This window comes from Pinus tabuliformis, chromosome 8 (genome assembly GCF_031772625.1).
Source record: "Pinus tabuliformis cultivar Carrire ecotype Pingquan chromosome 8, CPIR1, whole genome shotgun sequence".
NCBI classification, from domain to species: Eukaryota; Viridiplantae; Streptophyta; class Pinopsida; order Pinales; family Pinaceae; genus Pinus; species Pinus tabuliformis.
This window is the reverse complement of record NC_142294.1, coordinates 991,542,259-991,564,651: the sequence shown is the minus strand read 5'-3', so window position 1 is coordinate 991,564,651 and position 22,393 is coordinate 991,542,259.

Below are 22,393 nucleotides of genomic sequence, written 5' to 3'. Positions count from 1 at the left end.
TTTTTAACGAGCATGAACTTTATGCTAAAACTGCTCGATTATATAGCCAAATTTTGATTTTTTACCATAACTAGCTTTTCTCTTTTCAAGGATAGTACTGCATCTTCAATTGCTGCATCAAACTTAGTTAGAAATGAATAATATTTGCATGAAAATGAGATTATAACCCTAATATTTCGCCTTGAACTACGTAAAAAGCCATTAAAAGGTGTTTTTACCTCTCATTTTACCATTTCATTTGAACTTGGTTTGTTGGAGCTCTGGAGGTGCCTCTTCCCCCTTGATCTTCACCAGCTGATTCCAGGAGATTCTGCGGACGATTTTCGATGCCGTCTGGACCAGGTAGGAGCTAAACTCTAGCTCTTTCTTTTCATGGTTTCCTTTTTCCATTTTGTGCATGTTTTCCTGCCCCCATGAGCCCCTAGGGTTTTGTTAGGGCGCTCTGACATCAGTGCATGCAATCCATTCGAAACCTGCGCTGAATGTCAAGCTGCCTTAAGGCAGTTTGACCCTCAACGCAGGCAGGCCATTAGTCACTTGCGCTGATCATGAAAAGCAGTTCTATTGCACAGTTTTTGATGAAATTTTGCCAGTTTTTCATCAAATCAAGGATCTTACTCATTCTCTTGTTTGTTTTGCAGGGACTTTTGAGCAAAATGACCCTCACATGGCGAGAACGAGAACATGAAGAGGAGGACATGATTTCCCTCCATGACCCTGTCACGGTGAACGCGTTGCGGAACTGTGGCCTGCTGAAGTTCTTCCGTATCTTTAGCATGAGAGCACATATTTCTTTACTGCAGTATATGCTTGATGCTTGGGATCCTATCAACCAAGTATTTCAGATCAGGAGCAAATCCATCCCTTTGACCGTGGTAGACATTTACTTCTTGACTGGTTTGTCGAGGCGGGGTGCCCCCATTTCTTTGTCTGGTTCGGCCCGAGGGAGTGACTCCGTGAGGGATTATGTCCGTCAGTACTGCAGGGAGGGGTCCCAGCCGAGCAGAGACGGCAAGGTTGTTATCCGTGAGATTACTGACAGGTCTCTCAGGTCCATTCTGTATACTATTGGTAGGATGGCTGGTAGCGCATCTTTACATGTTGTCAATAGATCTTATGTGCAGCACGCCTTGGAGTGTCTCCAACCGAAAGTATTCAACTAGTGTGATGCAGTACTTCTTCAGATGAAAAGTTAGTTGAACAAGTTAAAGGACGGGAAGCTGAAGAACTTTGGATATGGTTCTATTCTAACTGCCTTCGCCTTGGAGAAAATACCACTGATGCAGCCTCAGTACATCGCACTCGACTTGCCTTCTCCTACCGAGCCACGCATGCAGAGATGGGTTGACCACATGTCTAGGCATGCGGGTCAATCTCAGATTACTTTCACTGATACCTTCTTCAGGTGGTTCGAGCACTAGGAGATGGTCTATTCCGAGTACCCATATGTTGGCATGGATTTCCGAGGTGATCCGGACTTGGTACTGCCGGATGGCGAACAGTGGGGCGCTATAGGTAACATCTTTGACCATATTACTGTTTACTATTCTTATTTATAATGTCCTTGTGCTTTATTCTATCAAGACTTTAATCCAACTCATGTGTGCATGCATATGTTGGTCCTGTTCGTCCAACAGCTCGCCCGAAAGCGCCAGTTGCTGCCCTAGCAGGGTAGACTGCTGGGAGGGTTATTCTCCGCGACCTTGATGTGGCAGAGATTCTTACAGCTGTGCAGGAGCAGGTTGAGAGCCTTACTCTCGGCATTCCCGATGTGAGGATTGATGAGCTACCTTTACAGTTGCAGCGCCATACTACTGGTGTGCCTAGACGATGGACTCGTCTCTTGCGCATGATTGCACAGGCCGTGACATGCTATCATGAGCATCACTAGGCTAGGGTGCCCCCTAGCATTTTTGAGTTTTGGGTCATATGACCGATTTTTGTCTTGGTTACAGAACATCATGTATGAACGATAAATAGCTTATATATATTTTGATTTTCGGGATTTATTTTGGTTGAGTAATATGATCCATATGTACAACATTGATGATGTGTCTCTTTTTATAAATGTCGCAAATGTCTGTCTAACACATAGTTTGCTAATGAGTCGGTTAATGTGTTTAAGTTTATGGAAATATGCTGGTATTGAATTGAATCAAATTGTCTTTCCAAAATCTTAACCCTTAGGAACATGCGATAAATAGCTGGGTTGCGAACGGAATATATACCATTGAGTTGTAGTATTACGAGTTGTGAGTCTAGCCTGACAATTAGTCGGCGTATGCCACGGGTGATGGCATCAGAGAGTAGTTCTATCAACGCGCTATACTCAGCGATGTTATTCGTTGATTGCCCAATACACACACCTCTGAAACTTACTAACTCGCCGCTTGGATCAAAAATAGCCCAGGCTGCGAAGGATAGGTTCCGCGAACTACGACTCCCTCCGTCGGCATATCCAACACATGTCTCCAGAAGGTTTGACATCTGCAATAAATGCAAAAAGGTGGATCATTCGACCAAAACAAACACTTTAGCGAAAATAAAATACAACAAAAGCATACAGGTTACTATTTAAGCATAGTAACGCTTGAGGTACAAACCATTACGGGGTTGCGCCAGTGGGATTCCGTCATAATCCATTAACTCGTAGGCTCCTTTTGCTAACACCCTTTTAACAATATAGGGGCCCATCCATAAGGAATTAAATTTACCTGCTCCCAATTTATCGGATTCTTGGTCATAAAGCAAGACCAAGTCACCTTCTGAGAAGACACGGGGTTTGACATTTTTGTCGAACTGCGCCTTGACTCGTTTCTTATGGGCTTCGTTAGCCAAAGCGGCATCATGAAGGGTTTCATCCAATTGGATTAATTCCAAGAAACGAGCCTCTTCTTCCGAAGTTCCGGGGAGGAGATCAATTGCGAGTTTAAGCGACGAAATTTCACACTGGATTAGCAAGACTGCTTCCAGGCCATACACCAGTTGGAAAGGTGTGAACCCGGTCGCGTTCTTTACCGACGTTCGGTAAGCCCACAAGGCTGAGTACAGGATTAGGTGCCACCTTCTTTTATGAACCCTGATCATCCTTTGCAACATACGCTTCAGGACCTTGTTGATTGCTTCAACTTGTCCGTTGGCTTGCAGATAATACGGGGTAGAGCTGTTGTGAGATAGCCCTAGCTTGGCAGCTAATTCGACCATCATGTGATTGCGAAAATGCGATCCATGTCTGTAACTATAGCCTGTGGTACGCCGAACCTGGCGACTACATGATTGAAAAAGAAAAGGGCAAATGTTTCACCAGTGTTATCCAATGTAGGCATCGCCTCGTCCCATTTGGTAAAATAGTCAACAGCGACTATAATATACCCATGCCCCCCGGTCGAGGTGGGGTTACATTGCATGAAATCGATGCCCCATTTGGCGAAAGGCCCAACAACAACTATTGGCTGTAAAGGTGTGGGTGGTCTTCTGGTTTTGCTATCACAAATTTGACAAGCATGGCAACTTCTGACTGCGATTATGCAATCTTTGAACATGGTTGGCCAGAAGTATCCTGCTCATAAGATTTTTTGTGCTGTTGCATATCCAGATTGATGTCCCCCACACGCGCCTGAATGACACTCATTCAGGGCTTTTTCGGCCTCCTCATGGGTAAGGCACCTCCTCAGAACTGTATCGATACCACGACGGTAAAGCGTATCACCGACGACCATGTAGTCTTTGGCTTGGTATCGTATACGTTTTTGTTAAGAGTGAGAGGTGTTAGGCCTGAATTTTTGGGTTTGGAGATAAATTATGATATCTCCATACCACTCATTGCTTGTAGATATCAGAAACAAACTTTCATCCACGATTGAATCTTCTGATGTTTCATCGTTGGACGACGATGGGAGATCGCACAATAATTCTGCGAAAACTAGAGCTTTCTTTGATTTGGATTTTACAAATTCCAGATCAAACTCTTGAAGGATCGCTATCCATTTTGAATATTTTCCCCCCAGCAACTGTCGCGATAGTATATAAGTCATGGGGTTGCAATCTGATAAAATGGTAGTTTTCCGAAAGAGGACATAATGTCGAAACCTTTGAATCACTTGAACAGCTGCAAGCGCTAGTTTTTCAACATAAGAATATTTACTTTCTGTATCATTTAAGTTTTTACTTAAATAATATATAGGATGTTCAATTCCATCGACTTCTTGAACTAAAACCATCGCAATGGTCGTATCCGCTGCAGCCAGATACAGGTTAAAATCTCTTTGATAGTCCGGGGCGTACATTAATGATGCTTTTACTAGACGATCTTTCAGAGCATCAAAGGAAGCTTGCGCCACCTAGTCCCAGATGAAAGGTACATCCTTTTTCAAAAGATGAGTATAACCTTTAGCAAGTTCTGCGTAATTTGGAATGAACCTCCTCAGAAAGTTTGCTTTCCCTTGGAGTTTCTGAATCTGAATCAAATTTGAAGGTGGAGGCAAATTAATGATTGCCTGAACCTTGCAAGGGTCGAGACGAATCCCATCCTTAGAGACTACAAAGCCAAGTAAACGACCAGAACCGATGCAAAAAACACATTTGTGCGGATTGAGTCTTATCTTGTAGTGTCGGCAACGTAGAAATATCGCTCTTAAATGCTGCGGATGATCAGTCCGCTTTCGCGAATGAGCCGGAAGGTCGTCGAGATAAGGTTGAACGATGTTTTTGATGTCATGGAAGGCATAATTCATTGCCATCTGAAACGTCGCCCCTGCGTTCTTTAAACCAAAGGGTAATTTTCGATAAGCGAATGTGCCCCACGGACAAATAAATGCAGTCTTTGACTGGTCCTATGGGCTTATATTTATTTGATTATACCCGGAAAATCCATCCATAAATGAAAAGATTTCACATCCGACGCATTCGTCAATTATCTGGTCGATGAAGGGTGTCGGGTAGTTGTCCTTTGGACAAGCTTGGTTTACATCCCTATAGTTGACACACACTCTAATCGTCCCTTGTTTTTTCATAATAGGGACAATATTCGATACCCAATCGGTTAGAGGAACCGGGTAGATGAATCCAGCATGGAGAAGTTTTTCAACTTCTGCCTTAATGGCAGCGGCTTTTTTGGGGTGCACCTGTCGAAGCCGTTGTCTTACTGGTTTGACATCAGGATACATTTTAATTTCATGTTCAACGATACTCAAGTCAATGCCTGGCATTTCATCATATGACCAAGCAAAGACATCTCTGAATTCGCGAAAAAGAGCGTTGTATATTTCCAGTTCTGAAGGGGAACAACCTTTGCCGACATAAATATTCTCTACAACATTTGTTTTAGTCGAGATATTTATGGCTATAGTCTCTTCAATATTGGATAAGTTTCGCTCGGAATCCACCGTATTTACAGTATTTGATAGGAATTCAAAAACTGAAGGGTGATAGAGGTCATGTTGAGTATCTTCTTCATATTCCGGAAGAAGGGAACGATGGTGGCAATCATTCCATGGTGTCCCCTCAATCAACATTGATTGTAGAATTCCTTCGTCAGTCCCATGCACTTTCGACCAGGGATCTAATGGGGTACCATATTCTCTAGACCTATCTACCCAAACGCTTGACGAGCGTTGATTTGGGTTCGCCTCCCATGCTCGAAACATTGATTGCTACAATATTTCTATAGGGCTTGGGGGAAAAACCATTGCATGATCCATGTCGACATCGTCTTTTGCAACCTTTATGGAAGATATCATGTTGCAGGCTCTTACGAATGCTACTTCCCCTACATAGAATGGAGGTGGAAGTGCGAAAGTTCCCATTAATGTGGGGTCTTTCAGCAGGCCTACTCCGATATCTTGAAGCGAATGATTGCTTCCATGGATCATGGGAATGCTTCCTGTAACTTGTGAACCATTAGGGAGGAAGTTTTGTTGGTCGACGACCGTAATCCCTCCTTCAAACGGGAATGCGATCTTCCTAAAATAAGTCGACACAACAGCTGCCATGGCATATATCTATGGTCTTCCCAGTAGGATGTTATAGTCAAGATTTCCATCGATGACCTCAACATCAATTTCTATTGTTTTTCCTCCTAGTTCAACTTTCAAGTTATTTAGGATGCCGTACGGGGTGTACGTCCTTTCGTCGAATGCTTTTAGTGTCGTCGAAGACCGCGACAAGGTTGGAGATCCTAAAGTTTTCCAGCAACTCATCGACATAATACATGTAGATGCCCCCTCATCAATAATTGTTCGGTGAACAGTTTTGTTGAGGGCTTTCACTTGAATAAGGAAAGCTAGTTGAGCTGGTAACTGAGGATCGTATCCTTTGTGATCAAAAGATACAAGATTGTAATCCTTAGGATCAACCCCACCAATAACTGATAACAAAGCCTGCCTTTGGGATGGGCAATTTTGTAGTACCTCAAGAGTCGACATAATGCTGCGCCGCTCTGGCGCGAGGATTAAATGTCGACTTGTGTACTACTCCCTTTGGCGGTTTTATTGTTAATTCAGGAATGATGGGTGGCACAACTTCTGACGAAGTTGTTGTCGAACTACTTGGTTGATCTTTACCTTTGTCGTTCGACAACTGCGGATTCCCATAATCTTTGTTCCTTGTCGAAATCAAAGCATCATTCTGCTGTTTTGAAACCGACAACATAAGCACTTGCGACGGGGAAGCATTTCCACTATCAACCAGATTTTGACCTGGGTTCGGAAATGGATCAGTTAACACAGCTGAGGTCTGTGAACTTTTAAAGAACCTCTTCAACTCAGCTTTGAATGGACAATTCTTTGTATAATGATCCTCCTCATCACATATTTGACATGGATAAATTTGTTTCCCTTTCCCAGGAGGGTTTGAAGAATTTTTTCCAGGAGATGACTCACCCTGTTTATTCTTCTTCCCTTTGTTTTGCTTCTTCTTGCTTCCTGGTTGATTGGTTTCTTTGCCTTTATCTGCTGATACGACATTTACTTCCGAAGCAAGAATTTCTTCTTTTGCATTTTGATCCGAATTCTTACGGGCTTTCTTAGACGAAGCCTTTATCGATTTCGCGTTTGCCGTGCCAATCACGCCATCGCCAGCATGAGAGTCACTATTGGATTTAGGAGGAGGAGGAATTGAAGATTCCGGTCTAGGGGCATCAGGTATTTTGTCGTAGAGCGTGCCAGACTGAGTATAAACTAAGTCTAGATATTGTGCACGAGCAATAACTTGCTCCTCTGTTACGACTCCCCCCTTTGCCACATCTTCTGTTATAGCAGGAATTAACGACTTTATAAACCATTCAGCTAACAGCTGATAGGGAATGTATGTTTTAACCATCCTACGACGACGACGACATTCATGTATATGATCGGATATATGAGTAGCAGTTGTTTGTTTGAAGTTGGTTAATATTTCTGTTCCCTTTTCATACCTTATCGGTAATTGAAAATGGGTTAAGAAAGTCGTGGCTAGGGAACTGAAATTGTTGAAAGAGGCTCTAGGTAATTCAATATACCATTTAGCCACTGGACCTGTCAATGTCCTTTGAAAAAGGCGAAGCCTTATTGAATCATCGTTTAGGGTGTTCGACGAACACCACAGATGAAAAGTCATCACGTGATTCGATGGGTCTTCACCTGGATTTCCATTGAATTTAGGAATGTCAGATGGAAGCTTGTGAGGAATCGCTGGCCACCAAGGGGCGTAAGAAATCGGATCGTTGGTTAACCGGTGTAAATCGGGTAACTCTAAAGTTGCCACAAACGGTAAATGTTGATTCAGGTTAGGTGAAGCATAACCAGGGTACGATGGAATCGCTTGAGCAGTGGGCCTTCGCATACCAGCATAATGTAATTGATGTTGGTATGACTGATACGGTTGGTGGACTTGACCACTATAAAGCGGTTGGTTTTGACCGTTTTGAATATATGGTTGTCCACTGTTCGCAAAGATCTGCTGCTCAGAACCTTGGTACACTTGTTGGAATTGTGGTTGTTGGTATTGCACCAGCCACGGTTGTGAAGCCATGTTCTGCTGCGTTATACTAACCGTAGGACCAAGGTGTGGGGTAATTGTACCCGTTTGGACCTGTGTCGCCCCACCAGTTGGCGATTGTGGTTGTGACCCAGGGTCAAGGGGCTATTGCATTACAACCTGAGAAATCTGAGGTTGACATACAACATGCAACGTTTGAACCTGCGACACTGTCACAATAGCCGGTGTGGTCAGGATATTCGACATAGGTACACACTGTTGCATAGAATATACAACCCTTGGTTGTTGAGGTAGCATAGGTACCCAACCACTTGATGTTATTCCAGTATAACCTGAATACTGTTGTGAACTCCCGTATGGATACCCTCCCGGAGGGGGTAATGAAAGGGCATACTACCCCCCATATGGTAGCAATACGGAACTCAAGGGGATTGTTTGTCCTTGTGGACTGGATTGCCCAAATTGACCTCCAAATGGATCAATCTGGCGAGTCTCAACATAAGAGTTGCCGGATATTATTCCGGATGAACAAACTGGAACAGACCACACTGTCTAAATAGTCCCTTGGTGGACTCCTTCTAGCGGTTGTGAGCTAGTCGGGACGGCTGGTATGCCGGCAAACATTGTCGGAGTGACGGCAGGGGCTTTTGCTGTCGCTGTGTCATTCGACACAGTCCTAGATGTTGACGTTTGTTCAGACATTTTAAGTCTATCCAATAGATTGCCTAGCGATTCTACAGGAACTTCCACTTGTGGTGGATTAACTTCTGATGAAGGAAATAGAGTGACCCCAACTCCAAAATGGGTTGGAGTACTTGCTTGCGGGTCTTCTGGAAATTCCTCTATCGCAATCAAACTCGGTGGAAGAGGAAGACCGTCAGGTCCGTAAAATATTTCTGGTGCCGAAGAAGGGGTTGAATCGACAGCGATAGTTGTTTGAGGAGCGAGACTCTCTGAACCGGTTACAGATGGAACTGGCTCAGTAACACAAGTATTTGCCCCCAGACTAGGATCAGTATTACTGTCCTTCTGTGGCTGTTGAACTTCTTCTATAGAGGCAGGGTTTCCAGAAATGTTTGGAGTAACCGGAGTCTCAGATGTAGTTGGAACACTTGTTCTAACTTTAATAGGAGATTTTGAACTGGTTAAACGAGTTCGCTTTGTCCGTACTGTTTTTGATTCCGGAGACAAAGACGGTTGACTCGTAAGCCTCCGCGAATGATGGGGTTTCAATTGACTTTCTTCCACGATTGCGGATTACTCGATCAACCAAAATACAAAAGGGGAATTTGGTGTTTTCGAATTGAATGAATTTTATTAGACGCTTTAGACACAACTTGCTTTTTCACTTTTAAAGAGTCGAGAAAAAGCTAAAGATGACTCTAGTCTCCTTCGATGTTTTAACGAGCCCGAAGTGACAAATGCTCGGATGGACTTTTTCTGTTATAGAGTCTGAAAAAGGCTAAAAGAAACTGCTCTGGAGATCTAGGCAGAGGGTGTGCCAAACTTTTCACAAAACCGCAGAATACTTTTTAGGGTACGGGCGGTCGATCTTCATGAATGCTGTGTTCACTGCATTGCGATCAGTAGGGCGGCCGACACGGCTTCCTAAGGATAAAAGATATATGCCTATAGGGGTCTCCCAATATATACGCGACGGTACGTGGGAGCACAAATCCGTACTAGCGCTACCGTCTCTCAGGAGGAATCACCCACCTTCTTTGAGATCGATAGTCACTAGGCTTAACGACGCCGGAACACGTCTCTAGCCTAGACCTCTATGTTGTGTGTTATGTTACAAAGCGTTGTTAGGTTCATTCAGTTTATTTTAGGTTGATCTTTTTAAAGTTTTCCTTTCAAGGTTCACCACGAGATGTGTGATACAAATTCCTAAATGCAGTCTAAGATGATAAGCAAGCTTTATTATCTTTCAACTTTGAAAATTCTAGCTACTAAGGGAAAAGAAAAACACTATCTTTTCTCAAAGAGCAATCAGCACACTCTAATGCACTTTCTCTAAATCCAACATGCAAACTATCAAATGCAAAATGCACAATGCAGGTGTTTGTTTTCAACTTTCTTAGTATAAATGCCTACAAAGAAAGCTTTTTGCACAACTTTGAATTTGCTTTTAAAATGATCAATACAAACAAGCTCACTCTTTCGAAAACAACAAGGGTAGAAGAGATTACAATCACTTTGCTACTTTCGAAATAAAGACTTGTTTTGACACTTAAAAGAGACAAATTCAAACTACTAAGCAAAAGTAAATCTATAATCAATCTGCAAACAGCCAATGAACTCTCTTCTAAGACCACAACCAATCAGATCTGAATCAAAGGCTACAGGATGACTACTTTACTCATGCAAAGGAAGACTGTAAATGATGCCACAAACACATAAAAACATTCACAATCTTTTTGTACAAAAGGAGGCTGAATCTAAGCAAAGAAAAAGGTTTATCAGACTGGTACCTATGCTGGTTAAAGGCTGCAAAAAACAGAGATCAAAATAGGGCAACAGATTACAGAGAACCCCAGCTGCACAAGGCCAAACTGGTTCAGCGCAACCTCAACACTGAGGACTTGACATTCAGCGCAGGTAGCCCCTTCGGGACCTGCGTTGAAATGCAGACTGCCTTCACAGCAATTGTGCTGAAAGAGAAACTCTCGTTTCCCTTGGGTTCTGGGTCATAAAATTCTCAAAAATCAACTATTTCAGGCCAAATCAGAAACACAAGCAAGGTATAAACAGAGGGATGCTTTGATAGGGTACTAAAGACCATCACAAGGATCATCAAATCATTTGTGGATCTAGTTTAGATCATAGACAAGTCCAACAACTGTATCAAAGCAGCAACTTTCTACTTTGCATCCGGGAAAGATGCAGTTCAATAGTTGCTGTCAAGTCTATGAAGTAAACAAATGACGGAAACACAAATGAAATGAATAAACAAGTTCTTCCCCAGCGGAGTCGCCAATTTGTTGTGGGGAAAAATGCCTATGCAGGACGATCCTATCCACCTAAGGTGTGACAGTACCTTAGCAACAAACGAATACAGCTACACTGGTTTCTTCCTTTATGAAATATGAAAGAGAGGAGATCGATAGACTTACCGTTATCTTCCATTTGTCCCTCGATCTAGATCCTCTTCTCTTTGGATGTTCACAACTACTTTCCTCCTCGCTTGCTCAAGAGAACAGCTACTCGATTCTACGAGATCACAAGAGAACAACTACCTGTGACAAGAGAACAGCTACTTGCGACAAGAGAAGAACATAACACAAAGGCATATATTCATATTCATAAATGATTCAGGATTAGAAGTAAATCAAATACACTAATGCAATCATACAAATACACCAGTATATAGGAGCAAACCAAGATAGCTTTATTGATAAGTAACAGGGTTCAGGAAGAGATACAACCCATAGGGCTCCAATCCAGCATCTCCTTCCCAGCAGAATGGAATTCCTTCTTCAGCTCCCTTCAAAGCATTAAGCACCCAATGATCCAGTCTCAAACCAACAACAATTCTTTGCAATAACAAAATTCCAGCCTCTACATCTCATGGAGGAGAGATCTATATATAGATATTTGGAGAGAGGATGAGTCAGCTTGAGATCTGACTAGTGTCCTCTCCCTCTCTCAGTTCTTGAGTCCACTTGGAGGTTCTTGCTTCCACTTGGAGATTTGGAACCTCTTACTCATCTCCAGTCGAATTCCTTGATGCAAGTGTCATTTTAGAAGCTTCCTGGGCATTGACACATTGAGGAATGAGCCTGCCACTTGTCCAATTACGCTCAACGCAGGTAGCCTTTGTTGGAGTTGACATTCAACGCAGGTAGACAGTGGAGCAGTTGACATTCAGCGCAGATGCTCAGTGGAGCAGTTGACATGATCCAGAATTGGCTTGTTTTTGAGTGTTTTCAGGTGGAGAACTTCTGTGAATTGCTATGGTTAGATGGCCTTGTTCCTCTAGGGGTAGGAACAACATGTTTAGGGACTTTGGATCCCTTAGATTATGGACATTTCATGCTCAATGCTGTAAGGCACAAAAATGTCTATAACACCTTCAGGTAGCCCCCCACATGCCCATATGACTTCATATTATACTACAACGTCAGATGCAGTTCCACAGATTGATGGGTTCGATTCCCGCCACTTGTAGCATTTACAACATGCATGTCTCCTTTAGATGATCCATTCAGTTTTGCAAAGCCCTTCCCTTTTCAACAAGGCTTCTTCGATTGTTCTACCCTCCCTCCCACCCATTTTTTGAGGGAAGGGCCATTATATCTCATGTACTCACATGCTATTATGTTCAGTCCTAGCTCATGTGTTATCTAGGCTCATTATGTATATGTGACACATTGTATTATTTTCTGGCTCAGTTATGCCATCATATCATGTACCATTCAACATGTATTTTATCGCTGAGTTTCATGTTTCTGGGCACATCATTATTTTTGTACTAAGTTATCTCAGCAGGTATAGGTATGCCTCCCTCGCCTCACTAAGATATGGTACCACAACATAAAAGGAGGCTTGCATTGGTCTCGCCCCCTTTGTCCCTATCCTCTTTCACTTTAGCTCCATTGGTCTCTCTCTCTCTCTCTGTCTCTGACTCCACTTCGTTGTCTAGTGATTGTGTCCTTACAACATGCTTCTGTCATATGTTTTCCTCCTAACACACATACGTTGGGGGGTAATCTGTTATCACAAAAAAATGACCATCTAGCCATAATTTACTAGATGGATTGAAGTAAACCATGTAGGACCAATTTTACCATAGTAAAATTGCTTTCACTGTGAGAAATTACTTAATAATCACATTTGTTAAGTCATTTATAATTAAACCCATGAAGAATAATTAAATAAATCACTATTTATTTAATTATCCTCTAGGAATAATTAATTAAACCATTGCTTAATTAATATTCCTTGTCACATTTGACCCAATTATGAGAAATAAATAAATAAATCATTAATTATCTTATTTTTCTCTAGGAATAATTAATTAATCACTAATTAGTTATTATTCCTTGTCAAGTTTGACTAAATCCCTTAGGAATAATTAAATAAATAATTATTTGTTTATTATTCCTTAACCATATTTCTTGAGATGATAAATAAATCATTTACTTATTTATTATTTCTAAATAAAAGTTTAAATACTTTTTTCCCTCTAACCAAATAAAATAAAATATTCCAAATTGTTATTTCTAGAATGGAGTTAATAATATTTTATTATTACTCATTATTCAAGGATAACCTAATATTTTGTTATAAATAGAAGGGTTTTCCATTCATTATTCACTTTTGATTATTTTCATTGTTGCACTCACTTTTGTAACTATGATTATTATCACTGTCGCACACCATTTTTGTTTTCCATTTGAGTTCTCACTGAGCTCAAACATTTTATTTGTTGGGTTTACACATTATAATGGAGAGAGACTACAAAAGTTGAGGACATTTGAGGATAGCCAAGAACCCATCCCATAGAGGGGGTCTGGTAACGTTATTTGTTCCCTTCACAGGTGTTGTTTAATAAAATATATTCTTTATATATCTAGTTTCCATTGGATTATTGTAGTTACTTGCACTTTTTTTACTATTCCATTTTGTTGTTTAACTATGATCTACAATGTTTAGCAGCCATTTTCATTGTTAGGGTTGTTTGTCACCCACAGCTTTAAGAGGTTTCTTTTTGTACACATTCGAGAAGAAAACACAATAACAATCTCCTTACCGCCTCTCCATAATTTAATCCTCGAAACTCCTAGGTGGTTGCCACCCTTTGACATATAGGATTTTTTATACAAACAAAATAATTACTTATCGCCAGCTTATAAAATATGATTAATATTTAGGCTTGAGGATTCTTACCATAATATAAATTTGTGATGCTTTGTCATTTATATATACATAAAACTAAATTATTTTATTATTGTTTTTTATTTTCTTTTTTCTTTTCAATAAAATAATTAAAATATTATTTAATAGTTTATATTTATTGTTCATTATATATAATAATGTAACAGAGCATTTGCTTCTTATTTTCATATACTATACATAACACAATTGTGTTAGAACTTGTAGGTTGTAATAGTAGTTTAGTATTTTCATTGAGTTTTGTTAGTGAATGTTAAACTTAGTATATTCATTATATTCCTCATAGTTAGGTATTTAATTAGTACTTTTATTAATTATTTCATTTATTCTATACTTAGACATTCTTCGTTATCAATTAATATGTATACTAGTGTAGTTCATGTTATGCATGCATATGTAGCGATCATATGCATGCCTTGTATTCATACTAATACTCTTATTCTACACATAATTCGATATGGATCATTGCATACACCTCTCCTTCATAAAAATTTGCCTCGAAGTTAGGGTGTATATAGTATATCAGTAATTACTTTATTGATTCATATAGTCATGTAAGGATTATGTTCTGTAATTGAACTATCTGCATTGGCATGATCCGGATTATCCACAGTTTTGTGTTCATTCTGTCGACGTTTCGAACCCCAAAGGGGGTCCATCATCAGGACTAAATTAGATAGAATATGAATGAAAGCTTATTGAGAGAAGAGTCCGTTGACCTGGGTATAAATAAACCTAGATTCCTAATTTTTATAAAGAAGCCGACATTTATATATATGATTTCTAATTTATTTTTATTTTTATAATAGTTTTATAAAAACTTGCAGGTCTACAGTTCTCCTCTCAATTTTTATCCTCAATATTTCAAGAAGAAAAATCTCCTTCCATGTTTCCCCTTCGTACAGGGAAGTTATGTTAGATTTTAAGCTTCTGTGGTAGTTTTTTGCAATGGCATGATCCGGATTATCCACAGTTTCGTGTTCATTCTGTCGACGTTTCGAACCCCAAAGGGGGTCCATCATCAGGACTAAATTAGATAGAATATGAATGAAAGGTTATTGAGGGAAGAGTCTGTTGACCTGGGTATAAATAAACCTAGATCCCTAATTTTTATAAAGAAGCCGACATTTATATATATGATTTCTAATTTATTTTTATTTATTTTTTATTTTTATTTTTATAATAGTTTTATAAAAACTTGCAGGTCTGCAGTTCTCCTCTCAATTTTTATCCTCAAGATTTCAAGAAGACAGATCTCCTTCCATGTTTCCCCTCCGTACAGGGAAGTTATGTTAGATTTTAATCTTCTGTGGTAGTTTTTTTGCATTGGCATGATCCAGATTATCCACAGTTTTGTGTTCATTTTGTCGAACTATCGTTTATAATGTGAGGACACTTAAAAATTTATGTATTGAAAATTTATTGGTTTACAACTTTAGTAGTCATGCCTTGCCACAACAGAGTTCCTAGGCTATTCTTGAATCATCCTAACCTTTCTAATTTTTCTACTCCCATCCTATCCATTCTCTACTAGAATATGCTGTAGCATCAACTATACTAACCCAACCATCCATAAAACTCCAAGGGTGGGAGTGTCAACTATATAAACCTAACTTCCTTAGTAGGTATCTAACAGTCATCATCACATGTTTAGGGAAGCACGATCCCTATAGTCCTCCCATGACTCCAGGTTTTAGAGGATAAATGGTGACAACACCTCCACCCCTCCTAGTAAGACCAAGTTCAAAACCTTATCATGGAATCTCATTGGGCCTAAACTATTCTTAGAGTGATGGGCACGAGGGCCAAAAGACTTCAATCTCAAATTCCTCTTAGTTTGGGAACTTGACAGTTTGATCTCAAATAAGTAGGGAGGAATCAGCCAGTTTGATAATGAAAGCATAGGAATCAGAGCAACGTTAACCAGGGATTGACATTAGATGGGAGAACCAAGTCCAAACTTGAATTTAATATGAGAGATTTGATGTGAAATGTTGCTTCTCTAATAAATTGAAAAACTAGCCCCAAACACACTAAGAAATATAGTTTGGTACCTGAGAGAGGGGGGATCTTCTAGGTGGTGAAAATCTTGTTTGGCACATCCCAACTTGGCCTAGATTTTGATGAATACTCTGCATTTTGGGGAGTGAAGTGTGAAGTAAAGGATGAAGTGGAGCGTGAAGTGGATAGCACAGTGGAGTAGTGGAGTGCTAAAGAGAATCGTGCAGTAGATACCACACGGTATATGGGCTCTAAAGCGGGTTGAAGCCCCTCCATTTTGTTAAAATAATGTAATTTTGTATATGATGGATGGTTTTTGGACCACAGTAGATTACATTAGGGGAGTCCATGGTATATGGACCATGGTATTTTAATGATGGGCCCTCGATGTAATAGTATATAATAGGGTCAAATAATAAAGAAGAAGAATCATCATCTTTTGATCCAGATCTATTTTTTATGGTTATATCTTTGTGATCTGTGGGTTGTGACGAAGGAAGAGGCTTTGCAGCTAAGTGTGCAAAGGCCTAAGTCTGCAGTTGAGTGCGTAGGCTAATAAATGTTTGTTGTACAAATTCACTATTATAAGCAACAGTTCGTGTGGACGTAGTCCCACATTGGGATGAACCACGGTAAAATGTGTGTCTTCATGTATTTATTTTCTTAATATCTATTATAACATAGCAGTTTTATTACAACTGCATTTTATTACTGCATAGTAATGATTAGGGGTTTATATAAGTGATGAATGTAATATGGTGGAGTAATATATGAATGCGAAGTAATATATGTATGTTACGGATAAAAGAATATAAAAATGCCACATTGCATCATCCCTTAAGGCTATAGAAACCTGTTTCTACATCCTCCCATAGTCACTTCGGGTGAGACTGCGATCTGCTTGTAGGTTGTCACGGAAAGGGCCAGTGATTTAGGGTTTTCTTGGTGCATAGTAAAATGGATCGAACATGGGTTAGAACAACCTAAAAACCAACAAATGGTTCCATTTCTTGGACTGGGTAGAACAAAAGGAACAAGAATTTGCAGATCAAGAGAATAAAATCCCTCATTTTTTGTCTGAAAGGTGGTTACAAAAGTATACTTTGGAAGACCAATACGAAATTTTATTTGGTTCATTTTCATGTTGAGCTGTAAGAGTGGATATCAAGGTTGATCGAAAGAAAAAAATAATCTAAAGGGGATGAACCTAAGGAGTGGACCCTTGAATTGATATAACGACACAAGAACAATGATAATATAATTTCAAGAGCTGTTGATTTATGGATTAATAGCACCTTGGGAGTATTTATTATTGAGTTTGCGGTAGACTCGACTATGTCCTACAATGAAGCAGAACGACAATTTTTCAAGGACTGCGAGGTAAGTACTTGAGATATATGAAACTCTAGATTAAGATGATTTTGTGTGAAAAGGGAGTTCTACTAATGCAATCATATTATTAGATTACTTATGTTTGGGAGAATATTTGAAGAAGAAACTGGAACAACGTGAAGTGGGAAAAGATATACAATGGACATTAGAAAGAGATCTCATTGCCAAGATCTGAAGACTTTTGTAGAAACTGACTATAGCCCTATGCTGAGTGAATCTGAAAGCAAAGGAAACCTCCTTGAAAACCTTGAAGTAACACCGCAGTATTCACATTTTCAACTTGAAAGTTCATTGAAGCCAAAATTTAGTAATGGTAAGGATAATTTTGGTTTTCCACGTCCCCCTACCCCCACAACCCCCATATCCCTCCCCTTACAACTCCCCCTCCCCCTCCCCCTCCGAGAAGAAATATGGCCAATGATATCAAGCTACCTATTTTTAAAGGAACTGGCTCAGAGGATCCAAAAAAATTCTAGTTTTTGTGCGAAGAAGTATAGACAATGAAGCAAGTTAATGATGAAAATATAAAGAAGGAGCAGCTAGTAATGATATTTTGAGATCAAGAATTGATGTGGTACATGAAGTATTCGAGTAATCAAATCAAGTCATTCACAAACATTAAAAAAATGCTGGTAAAAGAATTTAAGAAGCCGAAATTTGAGTCACATTGTATCACAGAGTTAAAATAAATCAAATAAAGGCCTACTGAGTTTGTTTGGGAATTTGACTAGAGGTTCAAGGTATTATTGGACCAGGTGAGCTTCGACATAGCTCCATAGTAACATAAGGAATGATTCATAATTGCACTATTTCCACATATTAGATTTCCTTTGACGGAGTAAAAGATAGAAACTTAAGCCGAATCTCTAGAGATGACAATGAAATTAGAAGCTTCACCTATAGGAGATACCAATGCAGGAATGCAACAAATTTAGAGTCAGCTGGAAAACTTGACTCTACAGTTACAAGATATGAAGAAAAGAAAAGAAGTCAGAGAAGAAGTGTGGTGTACAAAGTGAAAATTAGAAGGCCATTCTAAAGAACAATACCCTCTCTTCAGAAATTACATGGCTAGTGGGGCACCCAATCCTCTGAATGCTGGTTCCAACCTATGGTGTGATATATACAAAACTAGAGGCAAAAATTTCTCATAAGATTGTTATTTGTTGCAAAAACATGTGCAGACTCCAAATAATTTATATTGCAAGTTCTGTAAATCGATGGGACATTATGAGAACAAATGTCGAGCTTATGAATTAATGATGGATCATGGTGCTGACACATATAGAGTGCAAGCTAAAGAGAATGGACATGAATGAAGTGGACAATGTGGTGGTCGAAGTGGCTGTCAAGGAAGAGGTCGCGGTGGTAGAGTTGGTCGAGGTTGTGGACAGATTATCTGCTATAACTGCGGCCATGCAGGTCACTTTGCAAGAGACTATCAGAATCCTACTACGGCATGTAAGTATTACAAATCATTTGATCATGTAATTGAAGAATGTATGGTACTTATGGAAAAAATGAAAGAAAATAAAAATGAATAGCCGACATAGAACATTTAGATGATGTCTTCTGAAAGAAATACCGATGATCTGTGAATCAATATTGTTACTTGAAGTGGATCTACGACTGGAAGTGACAAAGTAGATGGAAAGAAGGAATATGAAACTGCATGGGTTAGAAACATTGCTAAAAAATCTCCTGCTTTTGACATTCAGAAGGAAGAAGAAGTTTTTATGGAAGCCAAGTGAAGCTTTATGGATGTTGGATATTTGACATCTAGTGCATAGCTGAAACAAAAAATTAACTATGACATAGCATCAACTTCGACAGAGAAACAAGCTTTGACATAAGATCAAGACGCAACTAACAAAGAAGGTATTTTAATGCGTTTTCTACAAAATTTTATGAAGTTATTAAGAGATCAAAATGCTGTAGAGGGACTTCAGGAATTGATAGATTCATGTGCATCGAAAGAAATACCGCAAAGTGAGTAGTTAACAATTTGCATCAAAAGAAGAGAACAAGAAGAGAAATGAGGCTTAGTGCATAGAGAGGAGAATATGAGATGGATCACATTATTTTAAATCTGGGATCTGAGGCTAATGTTGTAACGAAGTAGACATGGGAGTTAATGGGTAAGCCAAAGCTTCAATGGTCACTTATTCAACTAAGAAAGAAAAATCAACAAGAGACCTTTCCCTTAGGAAGGATATTAGGAGTAACAATAGACATTGAAAGAGTTCGCACTACTGCTGAATTTGAAGTAGTATAAATTGTAGATGATAGTAGCCCCTATCTTGCATTTCTTAGACTTAATTAGGAATTTGATAACATGGATATAGCTAATCTAAAGAAGAGACAAGTGATATTCGAAGGGAATAATAGGAGGGTAGTTGTTCCATTGGATCCATTAGAAGGAGAAAGGTATATAAAGGCAGTTAGAGAAGAGTACTATGCAACTGATATAGATAATATCTATCAATTGACACCAAAGGAGAAAGATTTTGTAAACCCCTTCTTTGGTAAAGTTAAATTGGGAGCATGATAGTTCTTGTGCATCAGATTCAGAAGAATAATAGGAGAATTGGCATAACATGCTACATGGAGTATCTACAAGGCATTGTGCAAGAATTTCCAAATCAATTCATTGCATGAAATCTAAGGTATGTAACCTACATTCTTATGATGGCTTAGGCGAAGTGAATGTTTTTATTAATAATTATGAGGAATAGGTTAAAAAAAGTCAAATATTGTTAGATTTGGACATAGCCCTAAAAGCTACTCCTGATAGATGGTGGGGTACCCATAAAAATAATATAGGAGGTTGGAAGGAATGTCGAAGGTTGATGTGAATAAGATTTGGTCAAATAAACATAGAAATGGAGTGGAAATATGATGTTGAAACTAGTCGCAGGGAGCATATCAGTTATGTAATACAGTATGGAAGGAAATTCCACAACAACAATGGGTACATGGGTTCATTCACGCATTGGAAAAAATTCCTCAGAATTGGTACCTGGAAACAGAGCTTCGACATGGTATTGCGAACTGGGAAGAAATGGTTGATGGGTTTATATCGAAATTTAGCTTTGAATATGATTGTCCATATGTATATTCAACCCTTTAGATAGTTAAGAGGAAGATATTTGAAAATACAACTCTAAGGACTTTGTAGCAACTTGATTGGGTTGTGCAGATACAACATGCACTAGAATGCTACAACCTTATTGCAGAACAAGAAGAAGATCTTCATAATATTGACATAACATAATCAAAAGGACACCGCAAAGTAAATGGACCTGAGCCAAGGATACCAGATATAAGAAAGCTAGTAAAGACAAAAATGGTGAATATAGGATCAGAAGAGGAACCAAAGTTTGCAACTATAGGAGATTATTGGGATGAAGAAGCAGTCAGTAAGGTTACAAATTTCTTCATGAATATCAAGAGTTGCTTCCCACTAAGTTTTTAGAAATGAAGGGTATAGTAGGAGATTTAGGAGTTATGAAGATACCTCTTAAGCTTGATGCGAAGCCAGTCAAGCATATGCCTTGGATAAGATGATAACAACAAGAGTCATTCAACCTGTGAAAGAATCATAATGGGTAAGTCCTATGGTGGCACATGAAAATAAAACTCATGGATAAATTAGGATCTGTGTTGATTTGAGGAAGCTGAATGATGCATGTTTACATGATACTTTCCCTACCCCTTTCACAGATGAAATATTAGACATTGTGGGAGTTCAAGAAGTTTATTCATTCATAGATGGATTTTCAGGATATCATCAGATAAGAATTGCACCTAAAGATCGACATAAGACCACCTTTGCTACAGAATGGGGTTCATATCAATACATAATGATGCCTTTTGGATAAAAGAATGTCCCTGCTATATTTCCAAGAGTGGTGATCACAACTTTCAAAGAATATATCCACAAATTTCTAGAGATATACTTTGATGACTGGAAATTATTTGGGTTGTTAAGTAACCATACTAGAAGTTTAAGACTTTGCTTGATACATGTAGACAATACCAGATCTCCCTGAACTTAAAGAAATGCATATTTTGTGTACCTTTTGGTATATTGTTGGGACATATTTTTTTCAAGAAAGGATTGATGGAGGACCCTGCAAAAATTTCTATCATTGAGAACTTACCTCCACTAAAGATAGTAAGACAACTTCACACTACATTTTGATATATAGGATATTGCTGAAAATTTATCAAAGGATATGCTCAGATTACTGCGCTTATGGAAAAATTGTTGAAGAAAGATATCACTTTTCAGTGGGATGAAGAATGTCAAAAGCGCTATGACATATTGAAGGAAAAGATGGTAGCTGCTCCTATACTAGTATTCCTGATTGGAATAAGGAATTTCATGTACATGTCGATGCTTCTTCTATAGATTTGAGAGTGGTACTAACACAACCTGGTGCAAGAGAAATTTATCATCCTATAGATTTTGCAAGTAGGAAACTATATAAAGCATAGAAGAATTACACAACTACAAAAAGGGAAGGATTGGAAATGGTATATGCCTTGTGGATGTTTAGACATTATTTGCTAGGATGACATTTTAAGATGTTTACAGATCATTCTACATTAAAGTACTTGGTTAATAAGCCTGTTTTAGGAGGGAAGATTTGTAGATGGTTATTGTTGTTCCAAGAATATGACTTTGAAATTGTTGATAATCCAGGAAGACTGAATGGAGTACCTGATAATTTGTCAAGATTGGAAACACGTGAAGAAACAACTAGTATAGAAGGAAATATCCTTGATGCACAACTATTTGCAATCAGAATTGTAGATGATCATTTTCTAGACATTATTCAGTTTTTAAATTTCTAGACATTATTCAGTTTTTAAACGTAGGAATGGCTCCTTCTGAATATACTATGAAGTAGAAGAAAGAATTAGTGGTGAGGGAAGCTGATTTTTCATTGATAGCAGGGAACTTATATAAGATGGGACCAGATGAGATATTGTGAAGATATGTTCCTGAACATGAAAGACAAATAATTTTATCAAAGGCTCATGAGGACGCAACTGGTAGACATTATGCAGGGAAGGCTATTATGCATAAGATTTTGAGAGTAGGATTGTGGTGGCCTACACT